This window comes from Schistocerca serialis, chromosome 7 (genome assembly GCF_023864345.2).
Source record: "Schistocerca serialis cubense isolate TAMUIC-IGC-003099 chromosome 7, iqSchSeri2.2, whole genome shotgun sequence".
Classification (NCBI taxonomy): Eukaryota; Metazoa; Arthropoda; class Insecta; order Orthoptera; family Acrididae; genus Schistocerca; species Schistocerca serialis.
In genome coordinates, this window is record NC_064644.1 from 88,489,232 (window position 1) to 88,514,940 (window position 25,709).

Genomic DNA, 25,709 nt, shown 5'->3' on the forward strand with positions numbered 1-25,709 from the left:
ACAACAACAACAACAACAGACTCAGGTAAAACCAGTGTCAGAAAAAGTGAACCAGTAGCACAAATCACAGTTTCCCAACCCAGAGAGCCTTAATGGTTTGTGCGATGTTTTGTGTTCCCAGTGTCACACATCTTATGTAGAATCTTAAGTATGGGATGTGGTTGGGCGCCTAACTGTCAGACAATTTAGTGGACTCAGTTTGAGCGAGTATGTTTGTTTTACTAAGGGATAACATTCTAGGGTAACTCCTCACTTAGGCAAACAGTATCTATTGGAAGAAAAGAAAATAATCAGAATAATTTTACATTCATCTGATTAAACAATTCGGAAGATTAACCACAGATGTTACAAGAGAGGCACTGGGCATCATGAACGGTTTACTACCGAAATTCCAAACTTAAATTCCAGAAAGACTCAGGCAACATATTACTTCCTCCAAGATGTGAAGAGAACCAGAGGGGTAAATTGTCGTCCGCAGCTCGTGGTCGTGCGGTAGCGTTCTCGCTTCCCACGGCCGGGTTCCCGGGTTCGATTCCTGGCGGGGTCTGGGATTTTCTCTGCCCCGTGATGACTGGGTATTGTGTGCTGTCCTTAGGTTAGTTAGGTTTAAGTAGTTCTAAGTTCTAGGGGACTGATGACCATAGATGTTAAGTCCCATAGTGCTCAGAGCCATTTGAACCATTTTGGTAAATTGTCTCCCTCTGCGACAGAAGTAGGTCGGATAAGTGTTACGGAAATTCATTGATTGTAGCTTTGAATAGAGAAGAGAATATACTTGTGTCTGCACACAGTAAGACGAGCAATACATTACTGCTGGTGTGCAGTATACTTTAAACACTATGCAGGATGCCATTGGGGAGAAGGAGCCTCGGAATAAAAGTTCTTCGAGGCTTCTCCTCCCGAGCCACATTACTTCATTACTGCAGTCTTAGTATGTGGTGCAAGTGTTTATTTGCTTTATGATTGTTGTGTTGTTTGTGACTGTGTTGTGGCATGCAGTGTCATACATTGTTGGTTTTGGTCCCTTACATGTTGATCCCTTCTGAGTCATGTTCACTTAGTGTTCCTTCCTCGGTATCGGAATCTGTGGTCGTGTTTGTGTCCTCCCATGTGGTTTGTTGTGTTGTTTGCGCTTGTCTACGTCTCCTTCCATATCGGTTTTGGTGCTTTTATTCTTCGTGCAGAGTGTTCGATACAATATCGGCTACGCTATTGATTGTGTTCCAATAATCGGGATTATGTATTATTCTGGTGATGTCATTGTCCTTCTGTATAGGTCTCACTTGTGCAAGCATGTTGCATAGCAGTGTGACATGTTCTGGTGTCCTAGTTTCTCCGCAAACGCATATTTCATCGTTAGTTAGTCCCATACCGTTTAAATATACCGGACACGGCCCGTGACCTGTCAGGAAATGGACTATCCCCCGGCTTGGGTCGATATGTTTCAGTTGTAGTCTTTCGTGTACATCAGGAAAGAAAGAGTGTACTCGGCGACCCTTATCGGATGCATCCCACTCTCTCTGCCCTGTTTGAATCCGCCATTGTTTCATTTGTGTTTTGTTCATAATGTTGGTTCCCGTAATTTCGGTGACTTTATCGAGCCTGTCCCTCTCAAGCCAGTAAAGTGCAGCTCTGTGACGTATTGTTACGTCTATAGGGCAGGTCCCCATCACAACGCAAAGTGCCTCTAGTGTTGTGGTGTTGAAGGCTCCGCTCATTCTCAGGAGTACACTACATTGACCTCGTCTTGCAATTGTCTTGTTAGCCTGTATGTTCAGTCTGGGAGCCCAAGCACTTGCGGCGAAGCATGCGATGGATTCAAATATCGCAATGTGGTAGGTCCTTACCGTCTTAATAGGTAATGGGTACTGAGTTGTGTTTAGTCTTGCTATTTTGTGCATAACTTTGAAGGCTTTGTCAATTGACTGTTTTATATGGTGGCCGAAAGTCTGTTTTTCGTCTAGATGCAGTCCGAGATAACGTGTGGCTTGCTTCTTCTGTATGCTTGTATTGCCTAATTTTAGAATTGGATTCGTCTGTAGTGTCCCTCTGAGCAGTAAATATACAGTTTTGTTGGGAGCTATTTTTAATTTATTTTCTTTGCACCAACTGTTAATTTTCTGAAGCAGTTGCGTGCCTTTTTGTCTCTAGTGCTGCTCTGGAGTTGGCTGACACCACTATGAGCAGGTCATCTGCGTACGCCACCACACCTCTTACCCTGTCGTCACTGTCTAGGGTGTTCAGCAAGGGCTCGATTGCGATATCCCAGAATATTGGTCCGCAGATCGCGCCCTGTGCACATCCGTTCGTTATTCTTTTGACAACCTTCCGTGTACCAGCCCTCCATTCCGCTACTCTCCAGTAATCGAGGAGGCTATTGTAGAGGAAAGCTGACAGCCTCATTTCCCTTAACCTGGAGAAGCCAGGCCAGGCTCTAAGTACTATGGGACTTAACATCTGAGGTCATCAGTCCCCTAGACTTAGAACTACTTAAGCCTAACTAACCTAAGGACATCACACACATCCATGCCCGAAGCAGGATTCGAACCTGCGACCGTAGCAATAGCGCGGTTCCTGACTCAAGCGCATGGAACCGCTCGGCCACAGCGGCCGGCACCTGGAAAAGAGGGACGGCCACCACAAGTTGTCAAAAGCCCCGGCTATGTCGATTAGAATGGCGGCCGCGTATTTGTCGCTGATGCTATTTGTAACTGTAAGTGCTCGGTTGGCGGCGTCTTCTATTCATCTACCTTCCCTGAAGCCGAACTGATGGGACGTTAAGCCGAGGAAGCGCCTGTGCGATTGTAAACGGTCACACAGGAGCCTTTACTGTACCTTGCCGAGAGTATTTAAGAGACAGATCGGTCTGTACGTATTGGGATCTGTTGGCTCTTTGTCTTGTGATTTCCTTATTATTACTACATTAGCAGTTTTCCAGGACTTGGAAGAGCAGTTGAACGGAACGGACAGGGCCAGGAAAGGAGGATTTTGGATGAACATCAACAAAAGCAAAACGAGGATAATGGAATGTAGTCGAATTAAATCGGTTGATGCTGAGGGAATTAGATTAGGAAATGAGACACTTAAAGTAGTAAAGGAGTTTTGCTATTTGGGGAGCGAAATAACTGATGATATTCGAAGTAGAGAGGATATCAAATGTAGACTGGCAAGGAAAGCGTTTCTGAAGAAGAGAAATTTGTTAACATCGAGTATAGATTTAAGTGTCAGGAAGTCTTTTCTGAAAGTATTTGTATGGAGCGTAGCCATGTATGGCAGTGAAACATGGACGATAACTAGTTTGGACAAGAAGAGAATAGAAGCTTTCGAAATGTGGTGCTACAGAAGAATGCTGAAGATTAGATGGGTAGATCATATAACTAATGAGGAGGTATTGAATAGGATTGGGGAGAAGTTTGTGGCACAACTTGACTAGAAGGAGGGATCGGTTGGTAGGACATGTTCTGAAGCATCAAGGGATCACCAATTTAGTATTGGAGGGCAGCGTGGAGGGTAAAAATCGTAGAGGGAGACCAAGAGATGAGTACACTAAGCAGATTCAGAAGGATGTAGACTGCAGTAGGTACTGGGAGATGAAGAAGCTTGCACAGGATAGAGTAGCATGGAGAGCTGCATCAAACCAGTCTCAGGACTGAGGACCACAACAACAACAGCAGTTTTCCAGAGGTTTGTAATTCTGCCTGCTAATAGTGCCTTGTTGAACATGTTAGTAAGAAAAGGTGTGATTTGTGTTACTGTTTCTGAAAGTATTTTTGTCTGGGCCGGGTGCTTTTCGGTTTTTAAGCCTGCCGATTGCCGTCGCGACTTCTTCTTATGCGAATGGCACGGTTACACTGTCACTGATATACGGTTGCCTCATGCTCTCTCTCAGGTCAGCATGGTGTCGCTCGTCTTGTGTGGGGTCGTTATCCGGGAGGTGCCTGTTCAGAAGATATTCTGCTGTGCTAGCTGGGTCGCAGTGCCTCTGCAACAGGCTCGCTGGCTCACGCAGCCACGAGCTCGCCCCTTTCAGCGGCCGATGGCCGGCGCTACTGGCGCGGCCGGAAACTTCATCTCCGCCGTGAGCGGGCGGGCTGGCTCTGTAAGCCGGCCACGCCGTGCCGCGGCTGTCAGCATTGTGTGGCCGCGCAGTACGCGGGCAGTCACCAGCCCCACACCACTGAAAAGCTGCTGCCACCCAAAGGCTTCAGCCGCTCAATAATGCGCAGCGCTTTTTTTTCCCCCCCGATATAACATTGCACGTCTCACGCCGCACCTCTCCAGCCCTTGAAAGCATCCATCAAACACTTTTATCTCACCAGTTTTCTGCTACATCTACATCCATACTCCGCAAGCCACCTGACGGTGTGTGGCGGAGGGTACCTTGAGTACCTTTATCGGTTCTCCCTTCTATTCCAGTCTCGTATTGTTCGTGGAAAAAAGGATTGTCGGTATGCCTCTGTGTGGGCTCTAATCTCTCTGATTTTATCCTCATGGTCTCTTCGTGAGATATACGTAGGAAGGAGCAATATACTGCTTGACTCCTCGGTGTCGGTATGTTCTCGAAACTTCAACAAAAGCCCGTACCGAGCTACTGAGCGTCTCTACTGCAGAGTCTTCCACTGGAGTTTATCTATCGTCTCTGTAACGAAGCGAGCTGCTATCCGTTGGATCTTCTCTATCTCCTCCATCAACCCCATCTGGTACGGATCCCACACTGCTGAGCAGTATTCAAGCAGTGAGCGGACAAGCGTACTGTAACCTACTTCCTTTGTTTTCGGATTGCATTTCCTTACAAGGGAACCTCCCCATCGCACCGCTCTCAGATTTAGTTATAAGTCGGCACAGTGGATAGGCCTTGAAAAACTGAACACAGATCAATCGAGAAAACAGGAAGAAGTTGTGTGGAACTATGAAAAAAATAAGCAAAATATACAAACTGAGTAGTCCATGCGAAGATAAGCAACAAGAAGGATAATGTGAGCTCAGGAGCGCCGTGGTCCCGTGGTTAGCGTGAGCAGCTGCGGAACTAGAGGTCCTTGGTTCAAATCTTCCTTCGAGTGTAAAATTTTATTTTTATGTTCAGACAATTATCAAAGTTCAGGCACTCACATATAATCAACTTCGCTCTCCAAAATTCCAGGACATGTTCAGATTTGCTTGGACATATGCAGGATTTGACGGTCTACACACGGAAAAATTTGAAAACGTTAAAAACATATGTTTTGACAGAGCACAGGGAAAAGTGTGCGACTGTGACACTGTTGGATTCATTTGTTGCAGTTTATGTGACAAACTCTTATGTTTACATCACTTTTTTGGGAGTAATTCTCACATCCACAAGAAAACCTAAATCAGGCAATGTAGAAGAATCTTTTTACCCAATCGCCAAGTGTACAAGTTAGGTGGGTCGACAACATATTCCTGTCACGTGACGCACATGCCGTCACCAGTGTCGTATAGAACATATCAGACGTGTTTTCCTGTGGAGGAATCGGTTGACCTATGACCTTGCGATCAAATGTTTTCGGTTCCCATTGGAGAGGCACGTCCTTTCGTCTACTAATCGCACGGTTTTGCGGTGCGGTCGCAAAACACAGACACTAAACTTATTACAGTGAACAGAGACGTCAATGAACGAATGGACAGATCATAACTTTGCGAAAATAAAGAAAAACTTTTCACTTGAGGGGGGACTTGTACCAAGGACCTCTCGTTCCGCAGCTGCTCACGCTAACCACGGGACCACGGCGCACCTGTGTTTAGATCAACCTTGATGTTGCCCATCTTCGCATGGACTACTCAGTTTGTATATTTTGCTTATTTTTTTCATAGTTCCACACAACTTCTTCCTGTTTTCTCGATTGATTTGTGTTCAGTTTTTCAAGGCCTATCCACTGTGCCAACTTATAACTAAATCTGAGGGGGGCGCGATGGGGAGGTTCCCTTGTAAGGAAATGCAATCCAAAAACAAAGGAAGTAGGTTACAGTACGCTTGTTCGCCCACTGCTTGAATACTGCTCAGCAGTGTGGGATCCGTACCAGATAGGGTAGATAGAAGAGATAGAGAAGATCCAACGGAGAGCAGCGCGCTTCGTTACAGGATCATTTAGTAATCGCGAAAGCGTTACGGAGATGATAGATAAACTCCAGTGGAAGACTCTGCAGGAGAGACGCTCAGTAGCTCGGTACGGGCTTTTGTTAAATTTTCGAGAACATACCTTCACTGAGGAGTCAAGCAGTATATTGCTCCCTCCTACGTATATCTCGCGAAGAGACCATGAGGATAAAATCAGAGAGATTAGAGCCCACACAGAGGCATACCGCCAAACCTTCTTTCCACGAACAATACGAGACTGGAATAGAAGGGAGAACCGATAGAGGTACTCAAGGTACCCTCCGCCACACACCGTTGGGTGGCTTGCGGAGTATGGATGTAGATGTAGATGCTGTGTTATTTTGGGACATGAGAGTAGCTGTCTAAACCAGTTCTGGATCTAAAAACTCGCAAGAAACGCGCCGCAGCGCCCTCTTGGCCGCCAGCACCTATCGCCGCTGCGCACAGAAGTGCCCACCCAGTCACCTAGCAAGTCGACGGGCTGAGTCGTCTGTTGCAGGGACGGTCAGAGTCTCCGTCTCAGGCAGCTCACAGCCACCAGAGCAGTGTACACGGCGGACTTGCACTTCACCAGCAGTGAGCTAACGTAGAATGTTTAGGAAGACCTTGTACCACAACAACTAGTTTAAAGACAAGTACGAGGGTCATTCAATAATTATAGAGGCAAACTGGTCTGGGGAAAATACTGTTAGTAGGCCAACTTTGGTACTTTTATGGCTTTAAGTTGGCATCATTGGGATTAGGCCTGATCAGCTGATGTATCAACATCGTTTTGTTTATAACCTCAAAAATACATCTCAAGATCGCGAGTCTGCTTCAAACGTCCTCATTAGTTAACAACGTTCTGTTATTCGTTTTTTACTTGCTGAAGGCGATAAACCAGTGACTATATCCTCTTGAATGTCTAACAGTTTATGCTGAAGGTTGTATGAATCGTGCAAATTTTTACAGATAGAGCATATCAAAAATGGTCGCGATTCACTGACTGACGAAAATCGTTCTGGCCGACCACTTGCAGTTTCAACTCCCTCACTTGAAAGTCGAGTTGATGACATTGTTTGTGCCGACCGTTCTGTGACTGTGGAAGTGACCAAGTTAGTACTGGTAGAGTTCATAACATTATCTGTAACAAGATGAAATAGACCTGACGCAGCTACACAAGGAAATAAGGTTGAGAGTGTGCACAGAGCTAAAGTAACGTTATGAAAGAAAAGGTGAGCACTTCCTCAACAAACTTTTAACATGTGATAAAATTTGGGTTCATTATTATGAGCCAGAATCGAAAAGGCTAAGCATGGAGTGGAAGCACACCAACTCATTTGTCAAGAAAAAATTCAAAACCCAAGCATCAGCAGGAAAAGTTATGTTGATGGTGTTTTGGGATGCTGAAGGTCCAGTTTTTTATAATTATCTCGAAGAACAGCGTACAATGAACAGCCAATACTACTCGGATTTGCTTTTAAACAAGGTGAAACCAGCCATGAGGGGGAGAGATCGTGGATCTCAGAGGAGAGGTGTGATTCTTCAGCAAGACAACGCACGTCCTCATATTGCTCATATTGCTCAACTAACCCGTGAAACCATCGACAAAATGAGCTGGGAAGTACTGCCCCATCCCCCTTACAGTCCTCATTTAGCACCTAGTGATTTCCATTCGTTTGGTGCACTGATAGAGGCTTTACGTGGGAAGAGGTTCCAGGACAACGAGGCCGTGAAAAAGTTTGCGAGAAATGGGTTCAAATATCAAGATAAAGAGTTCTTTGCAGCCGGAATAAAAACGGTTGTAGCCCGTTGGAACAAGTGCATAAATGTTAAAGGGCATTATGTTGAAAAGTAGAAAAAGTGTTGTTTCGTAAAAATAATCGCTCTTTTTCTCCAGATCAATTTAATTATTGAATGATCCTCGTAATTGCTTATTCCTATGAATATACACTACCTGCCATTAAAATTGCTACACCACGAAGATGACGTGCTACAGATGCGAAATTTAAACGACAGGAAGAAGATGCTGTGACATGCAAATGATTAGCTTTTCAGAGCATTCACACAAGGTTGGCGCCGGTGGCGACACCTACAACATGCTGCTATGAGGAAAGTTTCCAACCGATTTCTCATACCCAAACAGCAGTTGACCGGCGTTGCCTGGTGAAACGTTGTTGTAATGCCTCGTGTAAGGAGTTGAAATGCGTGCCATCACGTTTCCGACATTGCTGCTAGCATTGGTCGAGATCCAATGACTGTTAGCAGAGTATGGAATCGGTGGGTTCAGGAGGGTAATACGGAACGCCGTGCTGGATCCCAACGGCCTCGTATCACTAGCAGTCGAGATGACAGACATCTTATCCGCATGGCTGTAACGGATCGTGCAGCCACGTCTCGATTCCTGAGTCAACAGATGGGGACGTTTGCAAGACGACAACCATCTGCACGAACAGTTCGACGACGTTTGCAGCAGTATGGACTATTAGCTCGGATACCATGGCTGCGGTTACCCTTGACGCTGCCTCGCAGACACCTGCGATGGTGTACTCAACGACGAACCTGGGTGCACGAATGGCAAAACGTCATTTTTTTTATTAATCCAGGTTCTGTTTACAGCATCATGATGGTTGCATCCGTGTTTGGCGACAACGCGGTGAAAGCACACTGGAACAGTGTATTCGTCATCGCCATGCTGGCGTATCACCCGGCGTGATGGTATGGGGTACCATTGGTTACACGTCTTGGTCACCTCTTGTTCGCATTGACGGCGCTTTGATCAGTGGACGTTATATTTCAGATGTGTTACGACCCGTGGCTCTACCCTTCATTCGATCCCTGCGAAACACTACATTTCAGCAGGATATTGCACGACCGCATGTTGCAGGTCCTGTACGGGCCTTTCTGGATACAGAAAATGTTCGACTGCTGCCCTGGCCAGCACATTCTCCAGATCTCTCATCAATTGAAAAGGTCTGGTCAATGGTGGCCGACCAACTGGCTCGTCACAATACGGCAGTCACTACTCTTGATGAACTGTGGTATTGTGTTGAAGGTGCATGGGCAGCTGTACCTGTACACGCCATCCAAGCTTTGACTCAATGCGCAGGCATATCAAGGCCGTTATTACTGAAGATTATTTGGGTAGAACACATAAATAATGAGGAGGTATTGAATAGAATTGGGGAGAAGAGGAGTTTGTGGCACAACTTCACTAGAAGAAGGGCTCGGTTGGTAGGACATGTTCTGAGGCATCAAGGGATCACCATTTTAATACTGGAGGGCAGCGTGGAGGGTAAAAATCGTAGAGGGAGACCAAGAGATGAAAACACTAAACAGATTCAGAAGGATGTAGGCTGCAGTAGGTACTGGGAGAAGAAGAGGCTTGCACAGGATAGAGTAGCATGGAGAGCTGCATCAAACCAGTCTCAGTACTGAAGACCACAACAACAACAACAACAACAACAACAAGTTGTCGGGGACTGATGACCTCAGATGTTAAGTCCCATAGTGCTCAGAGGCATTTGAACCTTAAAATTAGTAAACCGTTTTAGATGTTTCCAATACACACAAGATTTATTGTTGCAACGTGAAATGATTACATTTAGAGATCAGTAGCACGAGCGGTTCTGAGGTACCAGCTGTCGACCCATGCTGAAACGCCCGTATTAGTTCGTTGTGTAGCGTCCGTGGTCGGCAATGCTGGCGATGACTCTGGCATCCAGCCGATTTTACAGGGGGTGAATACTGTCCAGGTATACGTTATGCCACGCCCGTTCGACCTGTTCACGTCGTTTGATGAGCCGCCCGACTTACTGCTCGTTCCATCGTATCCCACACGTGCTGGCCAGGGAAGTTGCTGCACGTTCAAATGGTTCAAATGGCTCTGAGCACTATGCGACTTTACTTCTGAGGTCATCAGTCGCCTAGAACTTAGAACTACTTAAACCTAACTAACCTAAGGACATCACACACATCCATGCCCGAGGCAAGATTCGAACCTGCGACCGTAGCGGTCGCTCGGCTCCAGACTGTAGCGCCTAGAACCGCACGGCTACTCCGTCCGGCTGCTGCACGTCTTGCAGACCGCGTTGAGTTTAGTGGGATGTGTGGGGCCGAGCATTATCCTCTTGGAACAACACCTCAGCTTCCTGTTGCAAGAACGGCAACAGAATGGGTCTAATAACATTCTGCACGTACCGAACGCTGGTCAGCGTCCCCTCCAGAAATGATGAAGGTGAACGAGAGTTGTAGCTTATGGCACCCCAAACCATGATGCCTGGGTTAGGGCCAATGTGTCTTCGACGAATGCATTCTACGAGACAGGTTTACGTCGTACGCGCAAACGATCATCAATTGCGTGCACGCACCATCTGCTTTCTCCGCAGAAGACCACGGACCGTCATTCCATTGTAAGACGTCGTGGTCTCCTGATCTTCATTGCTTACATATTCTGCCCTCACAATCATATTCCGCACATGAAGATGCTTAATTCGAACCCAAACTCGATAAGATAAAGTCACTGTTGTATGAATTCATGTAAACGATATGCAATTAACAAGTAAGCGCACCGAGGTTGAAATACTCGAGGCTGGCGTACACACACACATTCCAGACACGACGGTCACAGAAGATTTTAGTTCGGGAGAGAAACTGCACAATGGGACGCCAGGCCCTTCAGAGGACGACCCAGCCTATGTCGGCCGGTGACCACCCGTGTAGTGGACAGCGTGGGCACGAGTGAAAGGGGGGAACGACCCCGTGTTCGGCTTAAAAGCAAATTCCGCTACATTGTGTGGGAGTGGCCAGCTTACGCATTCTTTACACATAGCACGCAGTTTCAGAGATTTTCACAGGGAGACAGCAAACGCCAAACGCCAATGCTACAGGTTTCCGGATTGGTCGCCTTAAACGAAACGTCATTCTCCCGTTTTAGAAGAGCAATGCTGATTGGCAGACGATAATTCTGACGCCTTGAGCTGAAGGAATAATGGAAGAGACCGAAAGATATACCCCTTCACGTCTGGCGTGGAGAGGCATCGTTCCGTTGTCGCTCTTGGAGCGAGGAACAATTCTCTCCTCAGTATTTCACCGGGAGAGCACCTTTGTCGAGAGCGAATCGAAGTGCTACTCTATATTGAGTCCCTGCGATTAAGCGTTGTTCACTGTGTTGCCTGACACACTTATTGTGCGGTGTGAACAGACAGAGTTATAGTTAAACGCCTGCGAGCGAATTTTTGACTGGCATCGCGGTGGACTGGTTATCTGACCGGTGTACCACGCTAATAGTTAGACTAGGAGCGAATAGGAATCCTTGACTCCGCAAGGCGTAGGGAGAGCTTGATTGGCGAAGGTCAATCCAGATAGAACAAGAGTTATCTTATTTGTCAGCAGCGAGCGGCGCAGACAGCAGTCATCGCAGCTTACGGTATTGTGCGCTACAGCTATTGCGAGTCCCATATTTCCTCCACAACAGTACACTTCACTGCATTTCACACGCGACAGTCTCGACCGTACCAAGCAACATTCTAAAGGATAATTATTCAAGTTGAGTAGGCGCGCCTCTCTGCCATTCTGCCAAGTCAACAACCATCTTAAACTTTGTATAGAAATTTCATTAGCGAATCCCATCCTTGAGAGGTAACTTCACATTCCGAAAAGAACCAGGATATAACTTGTTCAATTCACAACTAAAAGTGCCATTATGATTTCTCAGAATTTTTGCAAAATAAATAATAACTTTCGTTAGTTTCATGTTTTTCTTACACTAACTAGCACTACTCCAGTACCCAAGTATCCCACTAGTTACGTAAGAAATTTTGTGAATGTTTGTGTCATTTCCTTACAGCGGACGACTCCAGAAGATATTTATTGCTGAAAGTTTTTCAGGCATTTCTCTTTAGAACGTTAGGAGCGTCTGTCTGACTTCTGTAGTAGTGTGAGGGTGGAAATTGCATCTTGCAGGGGCCACAGGGTAAAGGGTACATCCCAGATTAATCCGTTGCGCAGAATAACAGATCAACCCCAAGCTCACACCATTTATTTTCCAAGTGATCATCTGACGGGACCAGTCGAGACGTGCACGTCGATGCTACGGCCTGAGTGGCACACAAGCTAGAGCTGTGGGTGTCCATAGCCCTTCTGCTAACAACCGGTTCGCAACAGGTGGTGTTGACACGTCTGGCCTGCTCCACCTGCAGCTGCAGCTGCTGCTGCCGAGCGCGTGCCTGTGCTAAGCTGTCTTCCAGAAGCTCGTCTATGAGTGTGTGAATCTACACGTAACTACTTATACCGGTCTTGTTCCACAAGTGACGGAGCATGTCCAGTTTGTGTGGCAATTCTCCGAAAGGGCCATCCCGTCACTCTGAAGGCCAAACACGCCCAGTTGGTGTAGGAAGTATGAGTGCATCTCTGTGGCACAGTTGCCTGCTGGTTCACACGTCTGTACCACACTTAGCCTTCCGTGAGCATTGCCTATTAAAGGGGAGACACAGTTGGTGCTCTGGCAGCCGAGCCACTACGCTACCTGTTGGCGGAAGACGTTGAAACCATTACGAGTACATCTACTATCTCCCACGTGGTATATGCCGTCATCGGAACAAAATCGACGTCGTCTTTCCGGATATACTAATTTTTTTCTGCTAGCGTATGTGAATGACTTCCCACTTAATATTCAACAAGCAAAACTGGTACTTTTTGCAGACGATACTAGTGTTATAACAACTCCTATTAGAGAAAAAGCAAAAGAAGAGTTAGTAAATGATATTTTCCAAAGAACTATCCAGTGGTTCCTCTGAAAATGAACTCACACTAAATTCTGAAAAAAAAACACTACTTTCAGTTCTGTACAACAAATAGTGATACCTACAATTAATGTAGCACATGAGCCGGAGTCAGTAATTAGGGTCCAACACTCCAGATTTTTGAAAACTTGAAATGGAAGAAGCATATTATTTAGTTTCTCGAACAATTAAGTTCAGCTACCTTTGCTCTTCGTACAATTGCTAGCCTTGCAAACAAACTTTTCAACGTCGTGACACATTTTCCCCATTCGGCTCAATAATATCTCATGGAGTAATTTTTGGAGTAACTGACCATTTAGAATGAAAGTACTGACTGCACAAAAGGGAGCAGCAAGAATAATACGTGGTGTTCACCACGGACGTCACGTAGGTACCTCTCGAAGGAACTAGGCATTGTAACTGCGCCGTCACAATACACACATTCGCAAATAAAATTCTTTATAAATAATCCCTTACAGTTTAATAAGAACAGTGATGTCCATACTTACAGCACTAGACGTAAAAATGACATTTTATACTCATTGTTAAAATTTTCAGTGGCTCAGAAAGGAGTTCCAAATGCGACACAAAAATTTTTGATCATTCGCCCAATAGCATAAAATGTGTGACAGGCAGCAAAGCAAATTCTCAATCTAACTTAAAATCATTTCTTCTGGACAACTCTTCCTTTTCCATTGATGAATTTCTGCTTCAAATGTGGTAGGGAAAAAAAAAAACACTTGCATACGTAGGACTAAAATGTGTTCATTAATGTTAACGCACTAATCACGTATTCATATCCTCGTTCCACATCATTCCAATAAAAGAATCGTTAAAGTGATCTTGAAACACGTAAATAACTAACTAACGTCCCATGTTGGTGAAAAACTTTGTAACGGTACAGCAAAGTGAAGTTTATCGAAAAATTTTTTTGCTTGCTAATGCATCTGTGAACCACAGAATCCAATGTATGGACGCACAACTATCTCTGGAAGTCGACGTGAAGCACCGCTCGCTGGGAGTCGGAGCTGCTGCCGGGATTCCACGTGCTGCGCGATCATCGGCTCAACATGTGGGCACTGCTGTGCGGGCGGACTGTGAATTTACTCTAAACGATCCACTATGTACAGGTAGTACTAGTTCACGTTGTGTACATCGTGATATTGAAATACTACATCAAGTTTTAGACAGTAATTAACAGAAGATGACACTTGCAGGAACACCACCAAAAATGGACGGATGAATAACCTCCACCCATCAGCTTCATTCCGACATCGACGAATACCGGCCACGAAACAAAACGCCGCCTAAATCCAGAGATTTACGCGAGGAATAACACAAATAGCAAGCTCTTAAGAGTCACTACATTATATAGTAACAACTTTTTATTTGAATTTCAAATGCAATTCCTGTTATAATTAAAGTTGGGTACTACAATTTATTCCAAATTTGAAGTGACGGAAATTGTAAGCCATCAAAACTCAGCAAGCGTACGAACCTACATAATCTCTGCCTTATTTCTGATTGGCCAAGGGCCACTGATCGTGAAGCAGACACACTAGACAGCTGGCGAACTCGTATGTTATTGTTTATGTTGGTGTTTTGGCAATTGTTCCTGTTTTCAAGTGGGGTGAAATGTAACTAAAGTTCTGAGTGTTTGTTGCTGATTCCTCTCTCAGTATTCGTGCTAAAAGTTAATCAGTAACTAAATTCAACGTCAATGAGGTTTAAGTTTCTGGATTTTGAGTTTTGTATTTTAACAAGAGATGATGTGTTTCGGTTTTAAGAACGATAAATGGTCCATAAATGAGTTGAATAGTGAATGAAATCCACTTTACTGATTACGTTACAGGGGGAATTTAAATCATTCCGTGATTAATAAATTTTAAGAAATGAACGAGTATACGAGTTTAGTTCGACAGACATTCTATTTTGTAAAAACTGTTCGACTAACCCGTTCCTTGTTCTCTCCACTTGCTGCCGTCTGCAGTCGTGATTGGCCGATGTCACCTCGCATAACACTTCTGGCCATATTGTGCTCTCTGTAGCGCAGGAAGTGTTACATATTTTCGGATATTTCTAGTGAAATAACGGCACAGAACTGTGCTTTCTAGCCGAAAGCAGCTCTAATTATTGTTTCATGTAGTTCGTAGTAAACATTATCAAGACAGCTGCGTGCTTTTCTCATTCGTTTACTTGCGTTTAGGCTTTCATTAAACCAAACAGACATAAAGATAAAAGTATGAAGGACATGGAGGCGTAATCAGAGCAAACATAGGCGATGTTTTAATTCTCATTTTCTTTTCTTTTCTTTCAAGCTGTCTGTCATGCTTGAATCAGCAACTTTACACACGTATTGAAGGTAAAATGTCTGCGCTATAAACAGTTATACATTTGTAAGAAAGTTCGAACCCTAGATACAGTCATCTGTATATGATGTACGTATCAATTACGCCGTAGTCGAGTTATGCGTGTACAGGCTTTTACGTATGAAACGAGGATACGGTGAAAGTTTCATGCTTGGGTGATATATCTACACGGAGGCTTTTCTTCATTGAATGCTCATTGTCGCTAAGACAGTACGAGGGTCGTTCAATAAGAAACGCCCCACGTTTTTTTGAAAAGCCTTTAGTGTACATAGACAAATGTCCTTGTTGGTGCTTCACATTTGATGTTTTTTCTGTGCGCCGGTGAAGTTTCGAACCGTTCTGGCAGACGGCAGAGCCGTAGTACAGTGTCAAAACGGCGTCTACATACGACTCACGTTACAAGCAGCGTGCTATTATTGAATTCTTGTGTACAGAAAAAGAAACCGTGGCGAACATCTATAAACGTTTGTGTGCAGTGTATGGCGATGCTGAAGTTGGTAGGAATACAGCTGGACGATGGGTAAAGAAAGTTACAGCCTCAGGAAACGCAGAAACAGAGCTCCATGATAAGCCACGCTCGGGACGACCTGTCAGTCAAGCTGAATCGTCCAGATCTGGCTCCCTCGGACTTTCCTGTCTTTGGGCCGCTGAAAGGGTCTCTGCGGGGAACCCATTTTGAAGATGACGAGAGTGTCAGTCGTGCAGTGAAAACATGGCTACGCCTGCTGGACAAGAGCTGAGTTTTTACAAGCAGGGAACGGACGCTTTTCGACAACGTTGGCGCACGGCCACAGAAAGTGATGGAGACTACGCAGAAAAATAGGACACGGACAGGACATGTTGATGTACATTGTCACCAAATTCTGACTCGTAACAAGAAATATGTTCTCCATCTACATCCATACTCCGCAAGCCACCTGACGGTGTGTGGCGGAGGATACCTTGTGTACCTCTATCGGTTCTACCTTCTATTCCAGTCTCGTATTGTTCGTGGAAAAAAGGATTGACGGTATGCCTCTGTGTGGGCTCTAATCTCTCTGATTTTATCCTCATGGTCTCTTCGCGAGATATACGTAGGAGGGAGCAATATACGTAGGAGGGAGCAATATACTGCTTGACTCCTCAGTGAAGGTATGTTCTCGAAACTTCAACAAAAGCCCGCACCGAGCTACTGAGCGTCTCTCCTGCAGAGTCTTCCACTGGAGTTTATCTATCATCTCCGTAACGCTTTCGCGATTACTAAATGGTCCTGTAACGAAGCGCGCTGCTCTGCGTTGGATCTTTTCTATCTCTTCTATCAACCCTATCTGGTGCGGATCCCACACCGCTGAGCAGTATTCAAGCAGTGGGCGAACAAGCGTACTGTAACCGACTTCCTTTGTTTTCGAATTGCATTTCCTTAGGATTCTTCCAATGAATCTCAGTCTAGCATCTGCTTTACCGATGATCAACTTTATATGATCATTCCATTTTAAATCACTCCTAACGCGTACTCCCAGATAATTTATGGAATTAACTGCTTCCAGTTGCTGATCTGCTATATTGTAGCTAAATGATAAGGGATCTTTCTTTCTATGTATTCGCAGCACATTACACTTGTCTACATTGAGCTTCAATTGCCATTCCCTGCACCAGGCGTCAACTCGCTGCAGATCCTCCTGCAATTCAGTACAATTTTCCATTGTTACAACCTCTCGATATACCACAGCATCATCCGCAAAAAGCCTCAGTGAACTTCCGATTGTCATCCACAAGGTCATTTATGTATATTGTGAATAGCAACGGTCCTACGACACTCCCCTGCGGCACACCTGAAATCACTCTTACTTCGGAAGACTTCTCTCCATTGAGAATGACGTGCTGCGTTCTGGGAAAAAGTGTGGAGCATTACTTATTGAACGAACGTCGTACATTTAGCACAATACACTACTTGAGTAAAAGAAAGATGATACTGCTAAACAGAGAGTACATAGCTCATTGTGGTTCTATCTCGGTAATAAATGAAATATAATGAAATCACAGTAATAAGGTACCATGGAGGAGAAAATTTTCTTTATTTCATCACTTAAAGAAAACTTACTGCTGGAGAAGTATGTGTACTAGTACTCGATTTATTTTGAATTTCATTAGCGAAAACTGCTACTGATTTCTGGTGTCCGACCTGCAACACTGATTACTGTCGTAGAGAGCTGACTTTTTTCGATCAAATATAGTTTACCTTTGTTTTTGTTGCAGATCATTTGCGATCAGTTTCAGGCTAATTACGACACTATTGCGTATTTGAGCTCGCTGCCGCAACAGAAACTAGGAACTCTATCGCTGTCAATAAATAACACCAAAACGAAAACTGAGATTTACCCCCATCAGAAAAGACATTGTGTTTGGTTACATTTTGCTTCAATTTTTTGCTGCTGACAAGGGGAAGGCCTCAGACACGGCCAACCGATTCGGCTCATATTTGGCAGGTCGCTTATGTACAACCTAAAACGAAGGGCTCTAAGATATTTTGCGCCAACACCCCCGCAATTTTGACAAATCACCCCTAAAGGTTATGACGAGAAATCGACTCAAAATTGGAGGGATCGATATATAATCGTAAATAGAGAATCTTTCATCATTAGGTATGGGGTCCGCAAACGCTAAATTTTCCGGAAATCGAGAAAAGAAACTTTTACAACTGCCGCCTCTGTACCCACACGGTAAACTTCTTTCGCCGACAGCGTCGATAGCGCAATGGCCAAGGTAATTGGCTGGGAATAGGAAAACCCGGGTTCGGATCTCGAAGAAACGTAGCGGATGTTATTCTTTTCATTTTTTTTTTTCCATATCTCAATTGATAGGGATAGGAGGGTTAATAAGGTAAGTAAATCAATAAGGAATGATAATAATACTTACCTTATTAACCCTCCTATCCCTATTAATTGAGATATGGAAAAATACAAACGAAAAGAACAACATCCGCTGGGTTTCTTCGAGATTCGAACCCGGGTTCACCGAGCCTAGCCAGTTAGCTTTGCCGTTGAGCTATCGGTGCTGTCGGCGAAAAGCGTTTACCATGTGGGTACAGAAGCGGCAGTTGTAAAAGTTTCTTACCTCGATTTCTGGAAAAGTATGCGTTTTCGGACCCTATACCTGATGATGAAAAATGCTCTGTTTATAATTATCTATCGATCCCACCAATTTTGAGTCGATTGCTAGTGTAATCTCTCTTTATATTCGATGAATTATTCTACCCTTGAATGACGTTTACTAAATTTCTATCTTCATACTCGCAGAATCCATGCGCAAAGTAGTTTCATACAATAGCTATGCCATGAGCACATAATTATTCTTTGTAGTACTCTCTCTGGGGGTTGTTAAAAAAAAAAAAAAAAAAAAAAAAAAGTTTGAAGAATTGTAATCTGAATATTGTGATTTATGACAAAAGATAGCTGATACGAAATTGTACGATAAAAAGGGAAATATATATATATATACCTGCATTTAATAATCCAAGAGCTCCATTATTTCTTCGGAAGGTTAAACTTCATCAAAGCCAAATATCCGCTTGATCTGAGGTTTCCCGACTGTTTATACAACGCACCCATAATTACGAGGCATTTTAGTTATACAGATTAGCAGACTGCCGCAAAGCACGAGCCTGCAGAGAAGAAGAATCATCGCCTGATTTCATTCTAACAAGTAAAATTTCTGAATCATTTTGAGTGACTGATTTATGATTGTGTTTCCTATTATGAATGACTGTATGCTCGAACGAATTGAGAACGACGTAACTACATAATTACATAGATAGGAGGAAAAATGCCACTAGTCATAACCTTTAGGGGCGATTTTCTCAAAATTGCGGGGGTGTTGACCCAAAATATCTTAAATTCCTTCGTTTTAGGTTGTACACATGCGACCTGCCAAATTTGAGCTGAATCGGTTGACCGTGTCTGAGGCCTTCCCCTTGTGAGTATTAGAGACGTCGAGTTTGATTTTATAGCTGCACCTAAGCAATACACAAGGTAGGTGAAGTCGCTGCGTCAACAGAAGCGGCTAAACGCACTGTCGGCGAAGGAGCGAGCAGCGAGCTGGCGCCGCGCACTCACCTAGCCGGAGCGGCGTGTGGTTGGCGGCCGAGAGGGACTCCGAGGAGCCGCGGCCGAGGCCGAGGGCGAGCGCGGGCGCGGCCGCGGGTCCGGGGTTCGCGTCCCAGGCGGAGCAGGGCTCGCAGCCGTCGCAGTGGCGGGCGGGCCCGCGGCAGCACGACCACCGCTTGCCCGACCACAGGCCCGGGTGGAAGCGGCCGGCCGGCGTCGCGCCGCTGTCCTGGCACACTGCAACACCAGCCGGCACGTCTCAGCTGCAGGCGAGTCAGTGACTGCTACGGGTCGGACAGTATCGTTGTGGTCCACCAAACTATCCCGTTCCTAACGTTTGGCCTGATGCTGCTTCGTAGGTGCACCTGATTTCACTGAGACTCGACGACCGACTGGTCAGACCTGTCAATAACTGGTGTGGTCCAAGTTTACACGTGATGGGCAGAGATAAACCTTAACTGTAGATATCTACATTGGAACTACTGACAGAAGCGTGAATACACGGCCGAAAAAAACATACAACGGTTTGCCCACTAAGGTAAATAGAAAATAAAGCGTTTTCTTCGTCAGGGAATCATGAAGTGAAGCTTTCCGAAACCACAATATTTTATCTGACTACAACTACATGGGACAATTACTGAACTATATGGAACAAACGAAAATTAGTTACAAACTACGGAGTGCACGCACTTTATTCGACAAAAGGGAAGCAGTGTTTGGGAAGGGAGTGAGACAGGGTTGTAGCCCATCCCCGATGTTATTCAATCTGTATATTGAGCAAGCAGAAAAGGAAACAAAAGAAAAATTCGGAGTAGGTATTACAATCCATGGACAAGAAATAAAAACTTTGAGGTTCGCCGATAACATTCTAATTCTGTCAGAGACAGCAAAGGACTTGGAAGAACACTTGAACGGAATGGACAGTGTCTTGAAAGGAGGGTATAAGATGAACGTCAAGAAAAGCAAAACGAAGATAATGGAATGTAGTCGAATTAGGTCGGGTGATGCTGAGGGAATTAGATTAGGAAATGAGGCAATTAAAGTAGTAAAGGAGTTTTGCTATTTGGGGAGCGAAATAACTGATGATGGTCGAAGTAGAGAGGTTACAAAATGTAGACTGGCAATGGCAAGGAAAGCGTTTCTGAAGAAGAGAAATTTGTTAACATCGAGTATAGATTTAAGTGTCAGGAAGTCGTTTCTGAAAGAATTTGTATGGAATGTAGCCATGTATGGAAGTGAAACATGGACGATAACTAGTTTGGACAAGAAGAGAATAGAAGCTTTCGAAATGTGGTGCTACAGAAGAATGCTGAAGATTAGATGGGTAGATCATATAACTAATGAGGAGGTACTGAATAGGATTGGGGAGAAGAGAAGTTTGTGGCGCAACTTCAGAAGAAGAAGGGATCGGTTGGTAGGACATGTTCTGAGGCATCAAGGGATCACCAATTTAGTATTGGAGGGCGGCGTGGAGGGTAAAAATCGTAGAAGGAGACCAAGAGATGAATATACTAAACAGATTCAGAAGGATGTAGGTTGCAGTAGGTACTGGGAGATGAAGAAGCTTGCACAGGATAGTAGCATGGAGAGCTGCATCAAACCAGTCTCAGGACTGAAGACCACCACAACAACAACAAACGTCAGTACAGATATTCGGATTTAGTTCGTGACATGTTCGATGTGCCTTCCATCATTGGCGAGGATGTGGCGCAGACGAATAGCGAAATTTTGCACGAGCCGCTGAAACGTCGAAACATCTACGCTATCGATGACCTCCTGAATGGCTGTTTTCAGCTCAGCAATGGTTGCGTTGTTTTGGGGGAGGAGACCACAGCGAGGTTATCAGTCTCATCGGATTAGGGAAGGACGAGGATGGAAGTAGGCTGTGTCTTTTCAAAGGAACCATCGCGGCATTTGCCTCGAGAGATTTAGAGAAGTCACGGAAAACCTAAATCAGGATGGCCGGACGCGGGATAGAACCGTAGTCCTCCCCAATGCGAGTCCAGTGTGCTAACCGCTGCGCCACCTCGCTCGGTGGCTCAGCAATGGTTTTGGAGTTATTGCTGTACATCTTGTCTTTAATAGAGCCCCACAAATAGGAGTCGCATGTGTTCAAATCAGGAGAATATGAACGCCAATCGAAGCCGATGCCAGTGGCCTCTGGGTACCCCAGCGCGAGAATGCGGTCCCCAAAGTGCTCCTTCAGGACATCAAACACTCTTCTGCTCCGATGCAGTCAAGCTCCGTCTTGCACGAACCACATCTTGTCGAAATCAGGGTCACTTTGGATAATGGGGACAAAATCATCCTACAAAATCTTCACGTGCTCTTCGGTAGTCACCGAGCCATCAGGGAATATCGCACCTATTATTTCGTGACTGGACACTGGACGCCACACAGTCACCCGTTGAAGATGGAGAAACTTCTCAGTCGCAAAATGCGGATTTTCAGTCCCCAAAATGTACCAATTTTGCTGATTGACGAACCCATCCAAATGCAAGTCGGCTTCGTCGCTAAACTACACATACTAAATATACTAATTCCCATCATGCCATGCGGACAAGTGTGCAGTTTGAACGTCCTAATGCAAACCGTTCAGAAGTTATGACGATTGTATTTCATATAGTTCAGTTACTGTCACCCTCTATCCGTGGCTATGCAGAGAAGACTTCGAAATACACTCTAAGACAAAAAAGAAGATAGAAGGAAAAAGAAAGAAAGGAAAAAAAAACGACGCACCACGAATGAATAGCCCGAAAGGGACGAAGATGTGATGCGCATGTTGGGACAAACAAATGATTATAGTTTCAGAAAAATTGGATGATTTATTGAAGAGAAAGAGCTTCACAAATTGAACGTCGACAGCGACACACTGACTGGAGTAGAACTAAGTTCAGTGACGAGTCCCGCTTCGAACTGAGGCCCGACGACGAACGAAGATGTGTCTGGAGGCGGGCCAGACAGCGGTGCCAGCCCGGCCGCCGCCTGGGGGCGCTGCTCCACTCAACAGCGAACACCCCTCTGGTTGTCATACGCGGCAGTCTGACAGCACAGCGGTATGTCGACGATGTTTTACGTCCCGTTTTGTTGCCCTCGATGGCAAGTCATCCTTGGCTAACATTTCAGCAAGATAATGCCCACCGCACACGGCGAGAGTTCCTATTGCTTACCTTTGTGCTTGCCAAGATCTAACTTTGCCAGCAACGTCGCCGAATCTCTCTCCACTTGAGGACATTGGGAGCATTATGAACACGGACCTCCAACCAGTTCAAGATTTGGACTAACTAAAGCGTCAATTGGACAGAATTTACCACGATGTCCCTCAGCAGGACACCCAACTACACTTATGAGTCAATGCAGAGCCGTATAACTGCTTCCGTAATGCCCAGAGGTGGAGCAATGTGTTACTGCCTTGCTCAATTGGTCTATCTCTTCCTCTTGAATAAATTATGCAATTTTTCTGAAATTGTAATCATTTGTTTGTCTTTACAGATACATCACATCTACCGATTTCCGTCTCTTCGTTGTGCGTCGCTTTTCTGTGTCTTAACTCTATATATATAGACATGAGATAAGTATAAACGAACAAAAGCCATAAAAGTTAGTGACTATTGGACAGTAGCTCTACAGAATCCAGGGATAAGTTTTATCTTTGATGGACGACTTTCGATAATTTTGTCCCTTACAAGGATTATGTCTCGAGATCAAGTGTAAACTTCGACCACGCCCTTTTTCCATAGTATTCAACTCGCTCTCCGACGTTCTGCCCAACAGTGAAAAAAAAAGCTACAACAACAGCTACCATTTAGTAACAAGTTAAGGACGACATATTATCCAGTAATTAATCGCTTTTCCAGTATGTACTGTTTTGTAGGAGGTAAAGCCACAAGGTTACTACTCCGACATCTAACAAGGGCAATAAAATGTCGCTCTTCTCTAGACACTGCACCCGCCGACCCGTCAGTCGGCGAGACTCGGAGGAATTATAAGATTCCCTCGCAGCTCTGGAAGAAACGTTAGGATCAGAAAAGTTTCACGCACCACGGCCATATGACCCGGAGGCGTCACCAACAGCAGTCGTTTGGGATCCCTATCAGGTCGGATTGAGGGAGGACATAGAAGCAATTCAGAGGCGGGCTGCTAGATTTGTTACTGGTAGGTTTGAACATCACGCGAGTGTTACGGAAATGCTGCACGAACTCGGGTGGGAGTCTCTAGAGGAAAGGAGGCGTTCTTTTCGGGAATCGCTACTGAGGAAATTTAGAGAACCAGCATTTGAGGCTGACTGCAGTACAATTTTACTGCCGCCAACTTACATTTCACGGAAAGACAACAAAGATAAGAGAGATTAGGGCTCGTACAGAGGCATATAGGCAGTCATTTTTCCCTCGTTCTGTTTGGGAGTGGAAATGGGAGAGAAGATGCTAGTTGTGGTACGAGGTACCCTCCGGTGGTGGATTGCGGAGTGTGTATGTAGATGCAGAAGTACACGTGAGGCAGCGCGTGGCCCTAAAACTAGTGCCGTAAGCAGGCGAAGGCAACGGGGGAAATGCCCCGGGGAACTCCCAGGACAAGAGGGCTTCTACAACCCAAAGAAAGAATTCAAAAACAAAAAGCTGAAATAAGTTTTTCTGCCGCTTTCTTTGAAGTACCCATGTCCATCTGCACATGACTAAATATTCTACAAGGGGCGATCAAAAAAATTTCCGTTAGAGAGCATTGCTGCAGAGTAAATGCAACGTAGTGCAACTAAGATTCGGTTATATGAGCACCGATATGTAGGCAACGGATTAGTGTTTTTACGATGTGCGTGCGGTAAATGCGCAAAAGGGAACTATGGGGACGATATTACCAAATGTGTCCAAACAGGACCAACGTGGTGTTATTCTTTTCTTGGCTGCTGAAGGACAATCGCCGGTACACATCCATCGGAAAATGAAGAACGTGTGTGGGGCAGCATGTCTGTTGCAAACCAACGTGGTGGAATTGTGCGCCATGGGATGCTTCTGCTTCATGATAACGCACGTCCCCATACCGCAATTGTCGTATTGCAGAATTTACGCCAACTCAAGTGCGAGATACTCTAACACTCGCCCAGTAGTCCTGGTCTCTCCTCTGATCGGCATACCGATTCTGGACTGTACGGTACAACCTTCGAACGAAAATTTTTTATCGTTCCTGAGATGCGGATATACCTTGGCGAGCATTCTGAACTGCATTCTAACATTATGTGACCATTTTAAATCATTCACTAACGGAGCAGTCGCTCGGCAACAGCTACAGTCAGCAAATAACGTCCTGTTACATGACGTGTTTATTGTGGAAGCGCCGTCAGAGATACACTGAGCTATTGACTTTGAAAGCCGCTACGCGAAAGGCGGACAAAAGAAGAACATTTTTGCACATTTTTTGATGTACGAGATATTCTCGATGAACAGTTACTCACTCTTCCGTCTCTCGTAATTTGTGTCAGACACGCATGTCTTGCCACCGTATTATTATTGTTTAAAAATATTACTTTAGTGTAATGTGAAACTGCCATACGGCATAGCAGTAGATTCATGTGAGAAGCTATATTGTGCGACGTGTGTCTGGAAATGTTAAAAGATGTAAGTTCGTTATATATCGACTGCCATAAATTCAAAGTTAAATGCAACTTGTGTATGGACTAATTATTTAGTAAAATGGTTCAAATGGCTCTGAGCACTATGGGACTTAACATCGGAGGTTATCAGTCCCCTAGAACTCAGAACTACTTATACCTAAGTAACCTAAGGACATCACACACATCCATGCCCGAGACAGGATTCGAACCTGCGACCGTAGCGGTCGCGCGGTTCCAAATTGAAGCGCCTAGAACCGCTAGGCCACTACAGCCGGCAATTATTTAGTATCGAACCTATGTCTCACTACTTCATGACCATAGATACCGTATTTAATTTTCTTTTATGTTTCTGCAAATTTTGATGGTTCACAGTCACAAATTGTTTCGTCGTAATCGGACGGAAGTTGCATACGGCGAAATAGTTTCTCATCACCTTATTCTACTGGTAAATGCATGATAAACTTCGGTCCCTTAGTAAATTCATGTTGAGCTATCCAAAAACAATTATATTTTCAGTAGTCATTTAGCCCTGACCAGTAAAGGCATTCAAAACCACTACAATAACTAGTTATGTCTATTGGCCTAAAATATATGTATCATTATGTGCTTTTCCCTGCAAATCTATTTCCACCGCCGATTATAGCTGTATGTTATCACACAAAAGTAAACATATTGTTATAATTGGCGCCTCTGAACCGGGACATGAATTAAAAAACTCGTGTACTGCGCAAAGGAATAAACATTTTTCAGTAAGATAAGCATTGTGGAAATTTTCAT

At 44.8% G+C, this 25,709-nt stretch overlaps 1 protein-coding gene across 1 annotated transcript in view; it reads right to left on the reverse strand.

The window, feature by feature from the left end:
* The window catches only part of LOC126412609 (tyrosine-protein kinase Btk29A), a 376,741-nt gene extending 357,291 nt beyond the window's left edge, over positions 1-19,450 (reverse strand). Inside the window, exon 1 of the mRNA XM_050082278.1 lies at positions 19,337-19,450. The gene's annotated coding sequence lies outside the window, so the exon portion shown is untranslated. The remainder of the gene's footprint in view (positions 1-19,336) is intronic.
* Between the last annotated feature and the right edge of the window lie 6,259 nt (positions 19,451-25,709).